This window comes from Girardinichthys multiradiatus, chromosome 21, assembly GCF_021462225.1.
Source record: "Girardinichthys multiradiatus isolate DD_20200921_A chromosome 21, DD_fGirMul_XY1, whole genome shotgun sequence".
Taxonomy (NCBI): Eukaryota; Metazoa; Chordata; class Actinopteri; order Cyprinodontiformes; family Goodeidae; genus Girardinichthys; species Girardinichthys multiradiatus.
The window spans coordinates 22,726,251-22,745,399 of record NC_061813.1 but is presented as its reverse complement, the minus strand read 5'-3'; the positions used below and the strand labels follow the sequence as shown (position 1 = coordinate 22,745,399).

At 39.3% G+C, this 19,149-nt stretch overlaps 1 long non-coding RNA gene across 1 annotated transcript; it reads left to right on the top strand.

The window, feature by feature from the left end:
- Positions 1 to 2,307: 2,307 nt before the first annotated feature.
- Positions 2,308 to 18,802, top strand: LOC124858459. Its single transcript, XR_007035844.1, has 3 exons — positions 2,308 to 2,566; positions 4,155 to 4,278; positions 18,373 to 18,802. It is a non-coding gene; the product is annotated as an uncharacterized LOC124858459 (long non-coding RNA).
- Positions 18,803 to 19,149: the final 347 nt, after the last annotated feature.

Sequence of the window (19,149 nt, the reverse complement as noted above, 5' to 3'; positions counted from 1 at the left end):
CACAATAATGGAAGAAATTTAAAGGAAAAAATGTCACAGAGTTAAACACATGTTATTTTGTCCAGTTTTAAGATTATACTTTGGTTTGAAGTTGACAAAAGATGGGAAAATAAAGACGGATTTCCTTGTAATGTAATGATAAATTAGAAAAGGGTGTGAATTGGACTCTACTTACTTGAAAGAAGTGGCTCTGGTCAGATAAGATCCAACTGTAAAGTTTCCCAAATATGACAAATTTTATCACGTATCGAAACATTTTTTTTAAACCATTTTTCTAATTTTTATCACGACAGTATCTCTACTTACAGTTGTGAAAAGAAGCACATGCAAGTCAAACAACAATTTCTGCTATTTATTCTGACTTCATTTTCATAAAAAAATGAAGTTGCAAAAAATACAGTTGTACCCAAACCAACTGGATGCCTATTTCCCTGTGTATGATTTGATTCAGAAACACCTTTTTTTTTCTTTCTGTCACTCAGACAAACCAAACTGTTACAATTGGCTAATTTACTATAGGTAGATCTTAATATATGTCTCTGTGCAGAAATTAGTTAAGGTTAACCAAAAAAAAAACACACTTGAACATCCACTCAAACCATGTTAAAACTATAAAAGATTCTCTTTTGATAACCGATACCTAAATATTAGTAAACCTTTAAAATCAGTTCTAACCACGTGGAATGTTATTTATTTACCTGACAACTATAAATATTCTCCTAAGTAAAATGTTGTTGAATAGACATAGAAAAGATGACAGTGCCTTTTGTTTTAACAATGTACCTATGACCTGAAACAGTTAAATTGTTTACTTATTGTCTTGTTTTTCTTGGTTAAGCCAACCTATAACCATTAAAAAGATGTCCATGGACATCCACATATTTGAAGGGAAGATGTGCTGTTCATTTGCAACAGTTGCCTTGGGATTAAAAAGCTCAGTCTCAGGGTTCTTAACTTCTTCTAAACTCATGTATTCATTCATAATACAATAAAATCTATCAGCCTTGTCGTTCTCATCTAGACACTGTACAAAGCGAAATAGAATAATGATTGACGGAGCCAGCCAAGACCTACAGCATGCGATGGGGTGGTTTGTACCCGAGTGTGAATTGGCTGGGATGAAGATCAGCTCCTACAAGTCAGAGGCCATGGTGCTCGACCCGAAAAGGGTGGCTCGTCCTCTCCAGGTTGGAGGGGAGTTCCTGCCTCAAGTGGAGGAGTTAAAGTATCTCGGGGTCTTGTTCACGAGTGAGGGAAGAATGGAGCGGGAGATCGACAGACGGATCGGTGCGGCTGCCGCAGTAACGGGGGCGCTGTGCCGGTCCGTTGTGGTGAAGAGAGAGCTGAGCCAAAAGGCGAAGCTCTCGATTTACCGGTCGGTCTACATTCCTACCCTCACCTATGGCCATGAACTTTGGGTCATGACCGAAAGAACGAGATCCTGGATACAAGCGGCTGAAATGAGTTTCCTCCGTAGGGTGGCTCCCTTAGAGATAGGGTGAGGAGCTCGGCCATCCGGGAGGGGCTCGGAGTAGAGCCGCTGCTCCTCCACATCGAGAGGAGCCAGTTCAGGTGGCTCGGGCATCTATCCTCGGGAGGTGTTCCAGGCACGTCCCACCGGGAGGAGGCCCAGGGGACGGCCCAGGACATGCTGGAGGGACTATGTCTCTTGGCTGGCCTGGGAACGCCTTGGGCTCTCCCTGGAGGAACTGGAGGAGGTGTCTGGGAAGAGGGACGTAAGGGTGTCTCTGCTGAGTCTGCTCCCCCCGCGACCCGGTCCCGGATAAGCGGAAGACAACGAGTACGAGTACGACGAGGAGCCAGCAAATTCAATTAAATTCTAGTCTAAAAGTTTATAAATGATTAGTAAGCAATAGTTAATGTTATTAGAACATTAAATTTCTATTTACACTTGATTAAAATCCAAATTTTAATGTCCAATATTTAGTACCCTCCAAAATTCCTTGTTATAATGTACTAACCAGACAACTTGGTCTTTAAACGTTTCCATCTTTTTACAGTATACTGAGTTTTTCTGTCTGTGTACCCCCACATTCCCAGCGACTTGCCCCTCCCATGTTCCAAGACCCATTGTAGTCCCTTTGGCCCCAGTGACCAGCCTGACTCATGCCCCCTCCTGCCACATACTCCTGCCCCTGTCTTGTCTGATTCCCGCACTGATGGATGTTCAGGGTCAGTGGTTCAGCTGTGGAGTTCAAGCCTGCAGGCCCCGTGGACCCCCCGACCCACTCCACCTCCAATCCTTCCTCCTGTCCACTCGCCCCCGCTACCTTTTATTAGTCCTGCTCTTCCAACACTCACCAAGATAAAAACAATGTCAGAAACCCAAAGCTGGACGCTCGGCTGAGAAAACTCATAACTCTCCCCTGCATGTCCCGGTGTCCTCAACACTCCACTGTTAAGACTTTCATTCCTCTCAGGACCCCCTCAAATAGAAATGGCTTACCGGGGCAACATAAATTGTCGAGAGGATCAGGCCGGGGCGAGAGTAAGGACTCATCTTGCTTTGAATGAGCACCGGCAGGTCCCCCGCTGTCACTGCACTGTGAGTTATCTCTTCATAATGACGCCTCTTGGATGTCTGTGAATGTGTGTTTTTTTTCTATGTATTTGTACGTGTGAATGGTATTCTTGCTTTTCAACATAAAAATGTTTTTTTGACCTTTTCTTTAGAATTACATTTGCCTGGGAACTCGATTAGCCCATATGTTCTTTGTGGAGCTGTATCCTGTATGATTGCATGATCCCACTGTTGTGGAGCTTGAGTCCTGTTGCTTCCACCGACCCCTGTCCTTACGACTCCATAGTGAGGAGGTTTCTGGAGAGTGTCAGGTTGTAGGCCTAAATCTGTACTGACACGCACTCTGCTCTTATGCTAATCACAATGTTTTTGGAGTATTGAACAGACAAGGTGGTTGGGGGGGACGCAGTTCAGCTTGGAGGCTCGACGTATTCCAGTAGTTTTGAACCATGGCAATTATCAGCATAAGCCTGCACCCCGACCCAAACCACCAAAGTGAGCGGAAATGGCAGCAATCAAGCCCGATTTCCCTCTGAGATGCTCGACAGGCTGGACACACACATCCAGAGGAGATGGGCCCTTGGTTACGAAAGGGAGAGCAAGAACCAGAGCACCCCTGACAGATGGGAGCTGAGAGAGGGCAAGTCCTGGGGCTGACAGCAATGCTGCCAAAATTGCTGTTGGATTGACTAACAATTAAGATATCAAAAGAGATCACGGCAGCTCACTGACAGCTGCTTCAATTGTTTGCACCTGCTCCTCTGGTGTTCTGCACATGTCTGGCATGGATTAGGTCGACTCGTGCTTGCCACATTTCACCTTTCCACAAGTGATTTACTCCAGAATCATCCTCCTGCCTCTCCAGCTTGTTGAACACGCCCTTTCGCTGCTATCCCATTATGAAGAGGGTGGGCGGGCGTACGTGAGATGGCATCATTATCATTGTCATTAGCAGTAGTATTATATATTGCTCATGCTCTCTGTTCAACTGCAGCAGTGCTTTAAAATATTTCATGCCTTACATTTCTGCAGACTTAACTGCTAATATCAGCTAAATTCAAATGCAAGAATTGTGTAGTGAGGAGGAATGTATTGAGGAAAAATGTTTTTTGTTAAAAATATTTCAAATGAGACAACTGATTCAGTTAAGTTTCTCTTTCTAATTCTAATTCTAATTATTCTAATTTCCCCTCGGGGAACAATAAAGTATTTTTGAATTTGAATTGAATTTGAAGTTCAGTTTATTTATATAGCACCAATTCAGTGTCTTTACACCAGATGTCGGTAACAGCCCAAACAATCCACACATGCAAATAAATCAAAACAAATTACTTTTGTGTAATAAACCCGAATGACACAGGAAAGAGGTATTGAACACGCTTAGTAAAATGTATCAAATATAAAAATTTGTTTTTTTTGTAATGAAAACATAAAGATGCAATGAAATGTTTTGGACATGTGGCGGGAGGGGGTTGAATCAGCTCAGATGCTGTTTCGACGCTGCAGCAGAGATTTACTTACACACAGAGTTTATCCTTCGGGTTTTAGCCTAGACATAGTTTTCCAAATGTACCTTAGTTAAAAGTGGCATCTTGTGTGTTTTGGTTTGCAGGTGAGCAGATGGTGAGCATCCCCGTCTATTGTCCCCAGACATGTGTTTGTAGAGGGAAGCAGCTGAGGGATAAAGAGAGAGGCACCAAGAAGAAAGACCAGGGAATATATGCTCACACACATTTGTGAGTGCATGTACACACAGTGGTGTGTTTGTATTTGTGCGCGTGCATACCTGATCATAATACCTGCAGTTCAAACATGGCAGCTATCTATTATTATTCTTCCCTTCAGTTCCATTAAATCCACTTCCTGTCACTGCACATAGAGGCTAGTTGTCCTACCTATGTGCATTAATTGTCTAAGATCGTTAATCATAGTTAACTGTTTTAGAATGATGGAAAGCTTTGCCTTTGTGTGCCTATATGTGTCAACAGTGTTTCCTAAGTGTATATCCACAACTAACTACCAAAATATGTGTTAAAAAACAACAATAGAAAAAAAAAATGTGCGTACAAAACACACAGCACTTCTCCTTTCCTCCCCTTGTTCTGCCAAAGGGAGACAAGACTGGCTGTACCCAGTGCCAACTCTGCTGAATCCCGGCCAATCCCCCTGGACTCTCTAGATCTTATTCTGGTGTTGGACATCGTGGTTGGTTACACTGTGTAACTCTAGCTCAGCCTCTGACACAGTACAGGTATGTCCCCTGTGGCCCAGATTACCAGGGGACTGTGTAAACAGCCCTGCTAATCTGAGGAAGTATCCTGCTGGCAGCAACCACTGTGGTATTTCGTTTACAAAGTCACTGTGGGCATCACAAGACTGATAGCTGAGGGGAAAGATCAACAATTGCAAATTCCTTTATATATTTTTTACTTAGAAAATAATGTGAAGCAATAAAAATACACCTGCAGAATTACAAAAATAAGTTACAAAAAAGGAGTATCTGCACAAAACGAGTTGTATATGCACAATCATTGATCAACATGCAAAACGCAAGGACATGAGGCAAGGTCTACTGTAAGGTAGATTTATAAAACTTAGTAGTAAATGCGGCATGTACAAGGAAGTATAATCAGGACCAAACCTGTTGGTCCTAACAGGAATTTATCTCTCAGAATAAATATATATGTAAATATAAATGTTTAAATAAATCAAAATTAATTGACAAATTAATTGATTGTGTTTTTGTCTTTTATATACGCTCTAAATTGATAGATATTGCATCTTTAATGACCTCTGCGCTTAATTTAAAATTAATAACAATGTTACAGTGCTTAAAAAAACAGTTTTTAAAAATATGATTCTTTTTACGATGATCTGGTAAAAAACAGAAACAATTAATGCTTTGTGTTTGTATGTGAACCATAAAACATATTGAAATCAACGATTCATCAAAAACAAAAACAAAAACTCATCAGTTAAAAGCTGCTAAACAGATGTCTGAACATACATGTATACTACCAACCAGAACACTGTCTAATGTTTTAGCTACTGCTACCACCATCAGAGACTGACAGAGGGTGGGCAATCTTTTTCCAAGTTTACTGTATACTTGATTATAAACTGTAAACTGAAGTTTTATCATATATGGCAACAGTTGACATAAAAAATAAACAAAACATGTGACCCTTCATTTTGTGCACCAACTGTGTCCCTTAAACCCTCTGAAAAACTCTTTTTAAGATTTCCACAGAAATATTGTATATGAACATAGTTTTGCCATTTTTATAAGAAACATATTATTACCTTCATTCTTCATCACATATGGGAAACTCTCTATGTTTTTAATCCCTTAAAATATAGTTTTAGTGATTAAAGTTTTCCCCTGTTATTTTTTTTTTTGGTTTGTTTTCAAAAAACAAAATCTAAAAGAATTAGACGTTTCTCCTGTTTATATATATAAATTGAATTTATGTTTGGGAAGTATTAGTTGAGCCTGTCAAAAATTAGCAGCAGTATTTGATCACTTTCTTTATCGCTTCCGTATATGTTATTCCCTGTCCCATGTATGTAAATAGGCAGATTTACTGTTGATAGAAAAAAATCTTCTCGGAAAATAAAACATTAAAATTTTAGGGACTTTCAATACAGTTAATAAAAAAAAATAGTTATATATGTCTATATACAGTATAATGTCATATTTTGTGGTTTTGTGAGTCATTTTGTACAGGCTAGCTTAGTTGCCATGGTGCAGGCAGTTAGTGTGGCAACTGAAATGTTGCTCAGTTTAGAAGAACAACTTTCTTTTACAACAGTTAATACAAATTATCAAACTTGTAATAACTAATCAAAAAGTATGAAATTCATTCCATATCAAATGAAGATGCCTTCACATTTCGGTTTATGCTTTCTGGCATTTCTACATGATTTACAGATGTTTTCCTGAATCTTAAAATGTATTTATTTTCAATGCTTCAGTTGAAACTAACTTTTCTGTGAGAGAGGTTAGTTTAGCAACTACGATGCATACAATTAGCATACCAAAATCAAATCGAACATTGCACCTGTTGCATCTTACTAAAACTATCGTCAAAGATGCAAGTACCCAATCAATATATGTGTAGTGTTTGATTTACAAATACAACCAAGCTTAAAGAAAATCTCTCTCTCACCTGCTTGACATCCTGTAAAGTTTGGGCCCCTGTGTCTTTATGTCTCTTTAATTTGCTTACAGCTAGGGGTAAGACTACTTGGTAATTTCTGAGGCCCTCTTTCCATTGTCCTGCATGTCATCTCCAGGCAGACACTGTTTAGATATTAATGGCTGCATGATGAAATGGACTCTGTGCAAGGCTGACCTTACTGGATAATTGATCATGTAGTGAATGACATGATGTGGTTCAGGTTTAGTTTGAGCCGCTCTAACACAAATGGAGAATAAAGTTTTTTTTTTTTTTATGGCAGTACTTTTTTAATATTAGATAATATAAATCTTTTCTTAAATACCTTCAATCTTAATAAAAATTGAGAAAAAATGTGGAAAATCCTGTGAGACATAAATCATACACTTAAGTAATTATTCTTAGTGTGGAATACAAACATCTCTGAGTGGTTTCTTTGATGACTTTTCTGTTGAGGTAACTAATCCTAAGGCCAGATGAGAGAAATAATGAGCATTCTTTACTGACATGAGTGTGTTTATAGAAGCACAACTCTACCATGTAAAGAGAGAGCGATGGAAGCACTTCTCTTCCTCAGAATAAAGTAATTAAGGCTCCTTCTCATTTTTTTTTTTTGGAGCCCTGTATGAGCCAAGTATCGTAACTCTCTGTATGCAAGTCGATCATCGCCGCAGCTTGACATCCTGACCTGGACATTTTATTTATTGATCTCCTTTTTATTCGGATGTAAAGACCTTTTGCTCTTTTAAATTAATCCAGGTTAATTTGGCCAGGCCCCCTATCCCACCCAGCATGAATGGGCCCTCTGTTGGACAGGGCAGGCCCTGGCCACCCAGTTTTATGGGAATCTGCAGTGAATTAGAAAATCTGTCAATGCGAGAGGAGCTGTGCGGCGCGGATATGCCGTGTCACTCCACCTGTAAAAGAACTGCTCTTTGTCCATTATCTCCCAAGCTTACCTGAGGAGAGTTAACCTTGAGGTCAATAACAACTCCATGGTGTTTCATGACTGGCTGGGCTTAGGCCGGGGGTCTGAGAAGAGCCATTGTTAACATGCAGGCTGCAGACCCACACTTCCTCCTGCTTTGGCTCTCCTCATCAAATACCTCTGGGAAACAGATCTGTAAAGAGCAGCGATGGGAGCCGTAAAGATGTGATCGCTTTCACAGGAAAGAGTGGCCACTGTACTAGTTTGTCTTCATTGCGCTTAACATAAACAGCTCATTTCTTTGAATAAGATTACAGCTTCAAGGTATGTTTCCCCATGATTTAATTGCTTGGCATCATATAAGACTTTTACCTGGCAATGTTTAGATTAATCTTCATAGCTACATATAATGCACAGCTCCAGACTGACAATTTATCCATGAGCCACTCTATAAACATAAAACTGGAGATCAAGAACTTTTTGGCAGCCTTATGTCTTTTACTCATTTCTCTATTTCATGTGACTCATGTTATTTTCTTGGTGGGTTTATAGTTAAGCATGCTGGTATTCCAGTCTAAGCATCCTGCATTGGAGGATTATTTATTTGCGCTTTTCTGTTGCCCCAATTGTAATCTCCCACATGGCGGAAATAAGGAGTAAGATTATATTAAAGACTTAGTCTCCCAGGCAAAAAAACAACTAAGCTGCAACAGCAGTGTAAACAGTATTAATCCTTTAACTTTTCTACATTTTGTCATTCCACAACCATAAACTTAGGAGTATTTCCACGAGATATTATGAGATAGACTAATTGAAAATGGTGCACAATTGTTACATAGAAGAAAGGTCTGAGTAGTGTGGCGTGCATTTGCATTCACCCCCTTTTACTTTAATACCTCTAAATAACATCTAGTGCAACTAAATGCTTTCAGGTGTTACCTAATTATTAAACAAAGTCTGCCTGCATGTAATTTAATTTCAGCACAGATCCATATGTTCTGTAAAAGGCCTCAGAGGTTTGCTACAGAACATTAATGAACAACAGCCACCATAAGGACAGAGGAGTACGCTAGACTGGTGAGGGGAGAACTTTAAAGCTCGGTTAGCAAATAAAAAAATATCCTAAGCTTTGAACATGCCAACATATGGAAGAAGGTACTGTGTCATGTCAAACCAAAATTAAACTTTTTGGCATTCATGCAAAAGCTGTGTGTGAAACAAAAAATGAAATATGCATCATCGTGAATGCATCCAGCAGGACAACATAACTGTCAGTTACGTCAGCGCTATAATAGAATGGGTAATAATGGCCCAGTCAAGTCCAGACATAAATCCAATTAAATCTGTGGCAAGATTTGAAAATTGATGTTCATACACACCCTCTACCTAATCTGACTGAGCTCAAGCAATGTTTAAAGAACAAAATATGAAAAAGTGATGCCAGAAGTTGATACAATTTACCAATGAAAGTTTATTGGCAGTGGCATTAATTTGATTATTATAATTTTTGCATCTGCTCAGACCTCATCCAAATCGGTGCATAATTCTAGGTCAGCGTGGTGTCTGTTTTGAAATGGTCCTCTGCTAGATGGAGGCATTTGAATAGGATTGGACCCACATGTAAATGACAGGTCAGGAGATGTTTACTCTGAAAGCAGTCAGGCAGGTGCAGAGCTGAGACAAGTCCAGGTGTGCTGAGAAGGACAAAAACACAAATCCAATCTGTGACGCTGTTTGTCTTTTGATTATAGACACCGTGAAATACAATTTAAGATGGAAAATGAATGGGTAAAATTCTTGATGCTCCTTGCTGAGTTTTATTATACAGCACAACTCTCATCAGAAGACCTAAGGAAGGAGGGATTTGCCTAATTTGAGTTTTTTTTTCAAGTCAGCCGAGCATTTGTCAACAAAAGCCAACAAAGCGAGACAGACAGCTCTGTGCTATGCAAGCTGACAGCAAATTAAACAGTGCTGGATTGATTACGGCTGGCCGTCCAGCCCGGATTCATTTTACCAAACAAAATCAGAGACGGATGTCTTTTATAGAGATGATTATGTGAATTTTTTTCCAGTGTTAAAAATAATCTTCTAACGTCAAGGTTCTGCCACATTTACGTTGCTGTAAAAAAGTATTCCCCTCTTAAAGTTTGATTCACCGTCTTTGTGATACACTTACATGTTTCAGATTTTCAAATCCGAGAAAAAACAAAAGTCTCTTTTTTCATTTTCTTATTTATTCATCCAGGTTGTGAAGCAGCTCCATACCATCAAACTACCACCGCTATGTTTGACTGCTGGTATGATGTTCTTTTTCTGAAATAATGTGTAAGTCTTAAGCCAGATGTAACAGGTTCCACTTTGTCTCAACAGTCCACAGAATATTTTCTCTAAAGTCTTGAGAATCATCAAGACGTTTTTTGGCTTGTGTGAGATGGGCTTTCATGTTCCTTCAGGTGAGCAGTGCTTTTCACCTTTAGAACTCCTCTGTTGATGTTCTTTTGCCCAGTCTCATTCTTATTGCAGAATCAAGAACCACAGACCTAACCTAAAACAAGTAGGGCCTGCAGTGCTTTAGATGCTCTGAGTTCTTTTGTGACCTGCTAGATCAGTCGTTAAAGGCTCCTTTGGAGTAACTTTAGTTGGCCGGGCACTGTTCAATGTTTTCTACATTTGTGGATAACAGCTCTCAATGTGGAATGGCCTTCTAACCCTTTCCGGACTGATATATGTCAATTTCTTTAAATTAGGGCATAATGTGTTGTCAGATATGTCCTCTTTAAGGGATTCTTTTGATTCTACAGGTTTGGCTGTAATTACGACTGAGTGTAGCTAGTGAAATTATACCAATAAAATACTAAATCACAAATAATTTATCATTTAACATAGGGGGAAAAATGCGTTTTCATGTATTTGGATAGCTTTTTTCACTTAATAAATAAAATCATGGTTTAAGACAAACTGCAGTTTTGTATTTAATCAGATTAGATTTTTATTATATATTTTTTAACAAGATGAATCATTTCAGTGAGTCAAAAAAACAAAACCAGCACTAGTCACAGCACTGCAAGTTGTGTTATTATGGTAGATGTAGAAATAGAGGACCATTCTTACATTGGCTTCTTTTCTTGGAAAACCTTTGTTGTAGTTCCATTTTCTAACAGCGCCAAAGGGGTGGTGTAAAGGTAGGAGAACATGTTGGGCAAAATAGATCACCCGCTGTTCTAACGACAATAGGAACTCAGGAATCAGCTATAGCAGTCAGTGGTGCTAGCTGGGAGCAGCGACAGGCGATTAACGGCTGCTGATGAGTGATGATTGCAGGCCTTCATTCACAATCAGGAGTCCGTAGTGAACTCATTTCACTATACCTACCACTAACTGTGGCCTGCCGGCAACCAAACCCAGGAATAATACCCCTGGATTTGGTTTTCTATTCAGTCCTTAAGTAAAATTACTAACAGGATGAATGCAATTATTTGTTTGGAAGTGGCAGTTTGTGCTTTATGGCTGAGATCATCTGTCCCGTAACAAAGGATTACAAAAAACAGAGCAAGCTAAGTAGAGAAAATCCTTTGAGAAAAAAAGATAAAAACTCCCCGTTTCCCTCTGAAATCTGTATCTGAGTAACACAATCAAAAGATTAAAAGTGAACAAACCAGCCCCGATCAGTAATCAAAATCACAAATCTTTCCTAAAGTACGATTAAGTCATGGCTTATTCATGATTGTCAGAGACAGTGGCCTTTTTTGTTGACTTCAGCAGCTGCATTTGACTTTTTCCAGGTTTCAGCTTGTATCTCATCTCGCTGCCATAATAAAACACAATAAACCACAAAACAAATATTTTTGTTTTTCTCCGTGGAAGCCGAGGGTTTTGAAATCCAAACCAGCAACAATGTTGCTCAAACCAGTGCTGTGAAATCTAGAGTGACAAAGCATTTTTCTCAATCCCAACAAGCCTTTGGCCAGACTCTGTTTTTTTTTTTTTTTATTTAGCAACTGCAGATGTTTTTTTTTTTCATCGTTTGGAAAATGTATCCCTGCCTTTTTTCCTCGGTTGTATATTTAATCCTTTGTGAAGGCTTGTGGTTATTTGCGGTTGTAATTAGGCTGTTTCCATTAAGAAATATTACTGCTAAATGGATCCATTGCTCTAGACCCCACTTCGTCATTGGAAAATGGCTGACCACCATGGTGAATGAGGGAAGGCCCAGCCAAGACCTCAACACAGAAAAAACGTCACACCTGAGTGAGACAAAGGCAAAAGTAGGATTGCACATTGTAATCTGAATCAATTATCTGCTGCCTATCATGGTCTGGACAAAGTAGCTAAAATATCTTTTTTAATCAACTTCTTTTCACTTTAAAATTTTTACTTTTTGGTGCTTGGTTTGGATGAATTTATATTACTTTTGGATACAACCTCGAAACAATGCGTGCCACAAACTTCAACTGAAGTCACTGAGTGGATGAATAAACTTAGCACAATAAGTAAGGATATTTGTATTTAATTGATTTCTTTCTTTGCTGTAACAGTGCTCCTTGGCAACAAATCTACTACCATTTAAAAGCGTGTCTATTTCCTCTTAACCAGTATAGGGAAAATACATTCGTGGGTTGGGCAGCAGAGTTGAGTATTTATGTTGCACCCATGAAAATCTTGCTAAACATCAGTATGTGAACACTTCATAATAAGGAAGAGAATATTTAATGGGGTTTTCACATGACTGTATACACAGACAAAGGCACCTTCACATTTATAAACTAAAAGAACCACCATCAGTTACAAAGTGCAATAGATAGGGGCTTACACCCAATTCATATTGTCTTCTTAAGGTTTTCTGACTCTGCTCCTCCCTGTGAGGATCACGTCAGCATGGACAGAGTCCAAGAGCCCGCAGCATTTTCTGTCACTGATCCGACTGCTCTGTACCCTAAATAGGTGACACTGACACCTGAACGTCACCTGGACTTTGTTCCTTAACATCCCTGCGCCTCTCCACCCTCATCCCTAAGGGTGATTCCCAGCCTCCAATACAAAAGACCAAACAATACATCCTGAGGCCTGAAGGCTATTTATGCACCTCCGATCTTTGTCTTGCCCTACCTTCTCCTGCTTCTTGTGCAATGTGAAAAATGTGAAGGTGAAAAAAAGGGAACTCTGGAATAAGTGCATTAGGCCCATGGGGCTGTTCCACAAAAGAAAGCTTTATTGTTGTCGTTTGCCATTATGGATGCATCCATGGCGTGACAGCACTGTGACAAGCGTTCCTTTCAGTTCCAGTCGTATTGCTTTTAATCATTGGAATCATTGTTGCAGGTATTAGAGTTCTGCAGTTGGTTTATACAAAATGGGGGAAAAAAAAAATCCTTGTAAATATTATGTTGCTCCTCAGTTCTTGAATTTAGCTGATAGAGGGAAGTTTTCCAGAAAATTAAGCATTACTGTCCATTTTAACCAGAATGAGCTTATTTTCATAACTATGGAATGAAGGGTTTGGTCTTCTACATTAAGCTGAAATCAGATCAGCTCTCTAAACTAAACACACAGCACTACAGAAAACCAAAGATCCTCTGGCAGATGGTCTATGTTTGGCTAACTACTTTAAGTCATTAGAAAATAATGCACTTCCTTAAATTCTGAAGGGAATGTGTTCCATAGAATAACATGCCAATCCACAAATTGGTGGTAGTGTTCAAAACTGGCACTTATTCATGTCTATGGATCTTTATTCATTGCTATTAAGTTCTTTGTATCATTCTCATGGGCTTAACTGTGATGACAATGTTTTTCAAGTCCCAACCATTTAGAGCCCAGTAAACAGATTGTTCCTTTAATAGGAGCAAAAGCTTAACAATGAATACCCTCTAACAGCACATAAAAATCCCTTATAGGAACCTGAAAAAAGAAGGGAAAATAAAGGAGAAAAAAGGAGGAGGTTGGTTTATCCCTGCAGTAATTCTGTAACAGACCAAACAAATAGTACTATGTGAATGCTTCGGCCCAGAAAGACACCCATTTGCAATGGATTTTTGTTTGTCCAGAATCTATAAGAGTTTAGTGGGTAAAAGGAGGGTGTCTGCTTTAACTCATCATACTCTCGTCATTAAGAGCTTACCGTCCAAAATGTATTTTACAGGCAGAGTTCTGGAAACACACAGGTAGGGAACTGCTTGAGGCTATCGGGCATTATGAAAACCGATTGTCTAACTCTGGAGTTAAGCAAAAGTTTGAACATTCTTGTATCTGACAAAGATAACGAAGGTATTAAACACAGTTTAGTTTTCAAATAATTTCATTCGTGAGGAGAAAAAAACCCAATCCAAACTAAGCTGCCCCCCTCATTTACATTGGAGTGATTTCAAGCACTAACTGCCTGTTTAGTCATGCTACAGCATCTCAATTTGATTTAAGTAAATTTGACTACATATCTCCAATACTTTCACCTTGTTATTCTCTTTAAGCCAATTGGAGGTTCATTGCTTGTGTGCTTTGGATCACTGTCCTGCTGCATAACAAAAGTGTGCTTGAGCTCAGGGTCAGAAATTGTTGGCTGGAATATTTACTTCAAGATTTTCTGGCCAGGAACTTAAGCAGCAAAGCATTCCAGTCCCTCACACTGGCATCTCCACATTTGACTGCATGTTCTTTTTCTAAAATACTATATTAGTTTTCTTCTCTAATGGGATGCAAACCTTCCAAAAAGTTCCACTTTTGTCTTATTAATCCGCAGAACATTTCCCCATAAATCTTTTGGATCATCAACATGTGTAAAAGGCCGTGTTCATGTTCTTTTTAGTTAGCAGTACATTTGGACTTGGAACACCTCTATAGATGCCATTTTTGCCCAGTCTCTTTCTTGTTGTTAAATCATAACCTCATGGGTGAGTCATCAGTGTTTTCTTTGAGTAATTTTGGTAGGCTAGCCACTTCTGGGAAGGCTCTGTTGATAATGACTCTTATTTGGGTTAACTGGAGTTCCAAAGTCTTAGAAATGGCTTTGCAACCTTTTCTAGATAGATATCAATAACTTTTATGTTCTTAAATTTATTCAGATTGGGGAATGATGTGCTGTTTTTTGGGATATTTTAGCCTACTTCATCTTGTCAGTTGGATGTGACTTGTGAAAAGGAAGTCCGTATTCCAGAAAATGTGTGTGTATGTAAGAGGTTGAAGTTAAATTTTCACAAAGCACAAGGTAGCCTTGAAAAGTTTTTTTTTTCTTAATAACTGATATCACTCAGGATATATAGTACATCTGACTTTAAAATTTTGTATTTAATTCATTTAAACATTTTTCAGGATGGTCCTGCCTAACTCCAGTCTGTTGTTGAGTCCTTAACCACACAAAACATTCCATCTATTGATTGTTTTGAATTGCTACCTTGAATTTAATGTTATGCCATTGTGTTTTAGGTCTACTCTGGAACCTAAGTTGACCATATCAGGACAAGAGGGCACTAGAGGATAGCATAGAATTTGATTGGACAAATGCATTAAGCTTTACAGAGAAAATTTTAAAAGGTTCCAGCAAATCAGTTTGAATGAATGTATCAGTTTCCAATATGGATAAGTGGAGGTAAAATGCTTATTTATTCTGAGTTTTGAAAAAATTGTAATCTATTGCTGCCAATGATTTGTTTTCTGCCCTGTGACCAGCACTAAATACATTTACATCCACAATGGGATGCTCTATCATTTATTCCACAGTCTATGCCTAAAAAGGCTCATAATAGGCAGTAATAGATGTATTATCCACCTAATTGCTTCCCAAGATTTTTGAAGTGCAAGACATTTTCAGACACTCTCCACTGATACCTTCCCCGATGTTTTTTGGATCAAACCATCTGCTACTTTAGGTATTGTAGTAAACAATATCATCACATCTTAAATTTTAAAGGCTCTACTAAAATGACCCAGACATACATATATTTTCAATTGTTATGTATTATTTAACACAGCCCTGTAAATACACTATTAACACCTTTTGTTGTTACAATTTCAGTTACATAAGAAGTCAGTTTATTAATAGTTGTATGAACTAAAGAGGGAAGTTTGGAAAAGACACAGCTTCCAGTAAAGGAAGTTTCTGTCAAATGTAGATCCTGGCAATCTTTCCTATCGGAGCAACGTCTGACTCTGCCTTCAGCCTAATTTGTATGTGTAAATAAGTCTGAGACGTGACCGCAAAGGCCTCTGGCTCAGACATCAGCAATGGAAATGAGCTACAGAGTGTCAACAGCCACAGAGCAGTTTTTATCAGCCTACTCATCTGTCCGTCAATCAGGATCTTCTGTTTGGTCAAAGGCGAATGTATGACCTGGTGGCCCCTGTTTTATCATGTCATTTGTCTGAGTTTTGATTCTGTTTTAGTGTGTTGGACTTACAGCAGAAGCAGCCAACATCTGTTTAACTGTCAGCTACGGTGATTCACTGAAAAATATTTTCATAACCAGTCACTACAGATAAAACCTTGTGGCCTCATGCAGCCATCAATTTTTTGTGACAGTTTTGAGATTTGAGTATTGAAACCAACTCTAGCCAGAGAATCCCTCCTGTTTCCCAGTTCTGAGCCCGCTAGCCAAACATGCAGCAGCACGAGGTAATGGTTGCAGTGGCGTTGACCTATAGCAGCCCAGTCTGCCCTGTTTGTGAGAGATGGAGCCTGTCTTTTATCAGTCCCCATTAGAGGGGACAGCAGTCTAGCATGGGTGTGTTGGTGTGTGTGCTTTTTTGTGTCTTGCTCTTGCAGCCACATTAATCTCCATGAGTGAGCGCTAGCAGGTGGTAACCTATGTCACTCCTAATCCTCATAGCAACCGAGCCGTGGCACCTGGAGGTGTCTGCGAGGTTGTGTCATGTTTTGATTATCGTTTCTACCCACAGCACAGCACAGCACAGCACAGCACACACAGACATGTTTATTGCACTCTTAGCATTTCTATAAGTTGTCTGCGACTGTTTTAGCATGTAGTGGCCAATCAAAAGAACCCAGCAGCTCTGCAACTTCAAGAAAAAGCTTAAATGGGAGGACTGACATCATTCAGTCTTCTCTTTTATCACAAAAACCACAAAAACAAATTTCATGTTAAAATGTTTCCATACCCTTGTTAAATTACCAGATTCTGGACCAGGTTTTGGTGATGTTAAGAATTAGAACAATGAATGTGACACATACGCTGTACTATTTAACTGAACAACCAATGTATTAATAAAAAATAAAAAAGCTGCAACAAGCTTATTGAATAATTGTGCACACCTTCAAAATAATACTTTGTTTATGCACCATTTGATTTAAAAACAGCTTTCAGTCTATTAATGTAATACTTTACTCCCACTACCTTGCGAAAGTTCTCCAAATCTCAGAATCTAAAAAGATATCTCTTGTTTACAGCCATCTTCAGGTAATTCCACAGATTTTCTGTCATATTTATTTCTGGACTTATCGTTGGCTATTCCAACAGATCATGTGTCTAAAAATTAAGCTGTTTGTTCTTGAGTGCATTTGCAAACTGTAATTTGGTGTTCTATGTTGGTCTTGGGGAAATAGCTCCTTCCTTTCTGAGTGGCAATTAAGTCCACGGTACAGGACTCCTTTCACTGTGAGTCTTACTTCAGCCAGCATCGTCACAAGGTCTTTTGCTTTTGTTCTGAGGTTAACTAATAAAGCAGTTGTCCTTTTCCTATCTATCTTGAAGAAGTGGTTCACTTTTCTGAGAAATCACGGCTTTTTGTTAAACTTTGATTGTGTTATGCTAGCTGTTCAACTGAGCTTCCAAGCATAATGTCAAGCTATAATAACAATCCCTAACTTTCATAGTTATGAACAAACATTCCTTCACAGTACATATGAGGAAGTAATTTCCTTAATCCATAATGATTCCTTTAATATTCCATAGCTATGTGAATAAGGAAAACAAAAACGTGCATATCTGGTTGTCTGCCTCCATAATACGTAGCTAAAGTACAGTATCATTTCCTTTAAGGGATGTAACAAGTCATCCTATTTTTAAGACCATTAAGCTAAAGATGACACTATCTTTTGAGATTAGCCTCAAATATCCTCCTTACAGTGTAACCATTTCAGCTGAGGTCAAGTGCTGATGGTTTTTAGGAGAGCTCCCTTAATGCATGTTTAAATCCTTTGGCCCTTTTTTGCTATGATCAGCTGGCAGACAGACGTAAGCGATGGTTTGAGGAGGAAATGCTTTGGGAGCAATCGAGGCTGAAATGTGGCGCGGTGTGTTCCCAGAAGGCCATGCTGTGGAGGCCCCAGTGTGGCTGCCACACGCCATGATTGCCAGGGGTCACTGCCTGAGCCTCGAGCCATCAGCTCTGTACTCATCACATATGATTTGGGGTTAACATGTCAAAATATTTCTCCGTCTGCAGGCTGAAATCCCCATCTTACCATCCTCTGGGACTGGGAGAGGGAGAACTCAAGGGATGTGTGCAAGAGAGATGCAGAGTGTAAAATAAGCAGATTCAGATCAGAGATAAAAAAAAGAAAAATTAGAAATGAGATAAGCTGTGACACAGAGGTGCAGGATCTTGCAGAGCGCCACCTGGTAGAGGCATTGTTTACCCTCTGAAGGGGATGCTGATGAAGCCGAACGCAGCTAGCTAATGCTGGGTGGCAGATCTCTGAGGCTTAGCTACCCCTGGGCTTTGTGTTGGCTTGGCCCAGCTGTCATCTTTCTAATGATTTCTTTATTTTGCAGGAAGAGCTTGTCGCCAGGGGAAACGCGCCACTTCCGGCATGGGGAAACCCGACGCTAGGCCAGGCTGACGCTGAGACCCGCTACGTCTGCGGCCACATCACATGGGACTAACGCACTCTTTCATCCTGCCTCTGTTTCTTTGCTTTCTTTATCCCCCTATCCACACAGTCATCATAATCACCCGTTCTTTTAGAGCCCCCACTGTCCTCAGGGGTTTAGCCTTATAGTTCTCAGTAGTAAGAGTTTTCTTTTTACTACTAAAATGATTATTTAACATTCCTTATGCAGCAGTTCTGTTGATATTTTGATAATATCTCATTAAAGACCTTTTTCAATTAAACAGTATAGAAAACATGAGTTAAGATAAATAATTGCAGCGTCTTTCCAAACATCTGAAGCAACCTATTTAAGTGAATATCAAAACCTTTCAATAATTTTGCAGTGTTAAAAGTTTAACTGTCATACAATAAGTTGCAATATTAAACATTTTTCAAATTTCATTATGTTACAACTTCAATGTGTTTTATTGGCATCTTTTTGCATGGCAGATAACTAACACTACATTTCACCCTATACATTATCTCCCCACAGTGAAATATGGTGGAAGTTGTGGGAATGCCTTACTCTACACCACCTGTATTCTCTTTCAATGGCATTTGACGACACAATACCACGGAGAAATTAAACCCCTTACATCTTCTTACTATGCATTTAACACTGTAGTATGTGTAATTTTATCGCCAGCTGAGCCAGGCTGCCACAGATTCTTTTGGACTT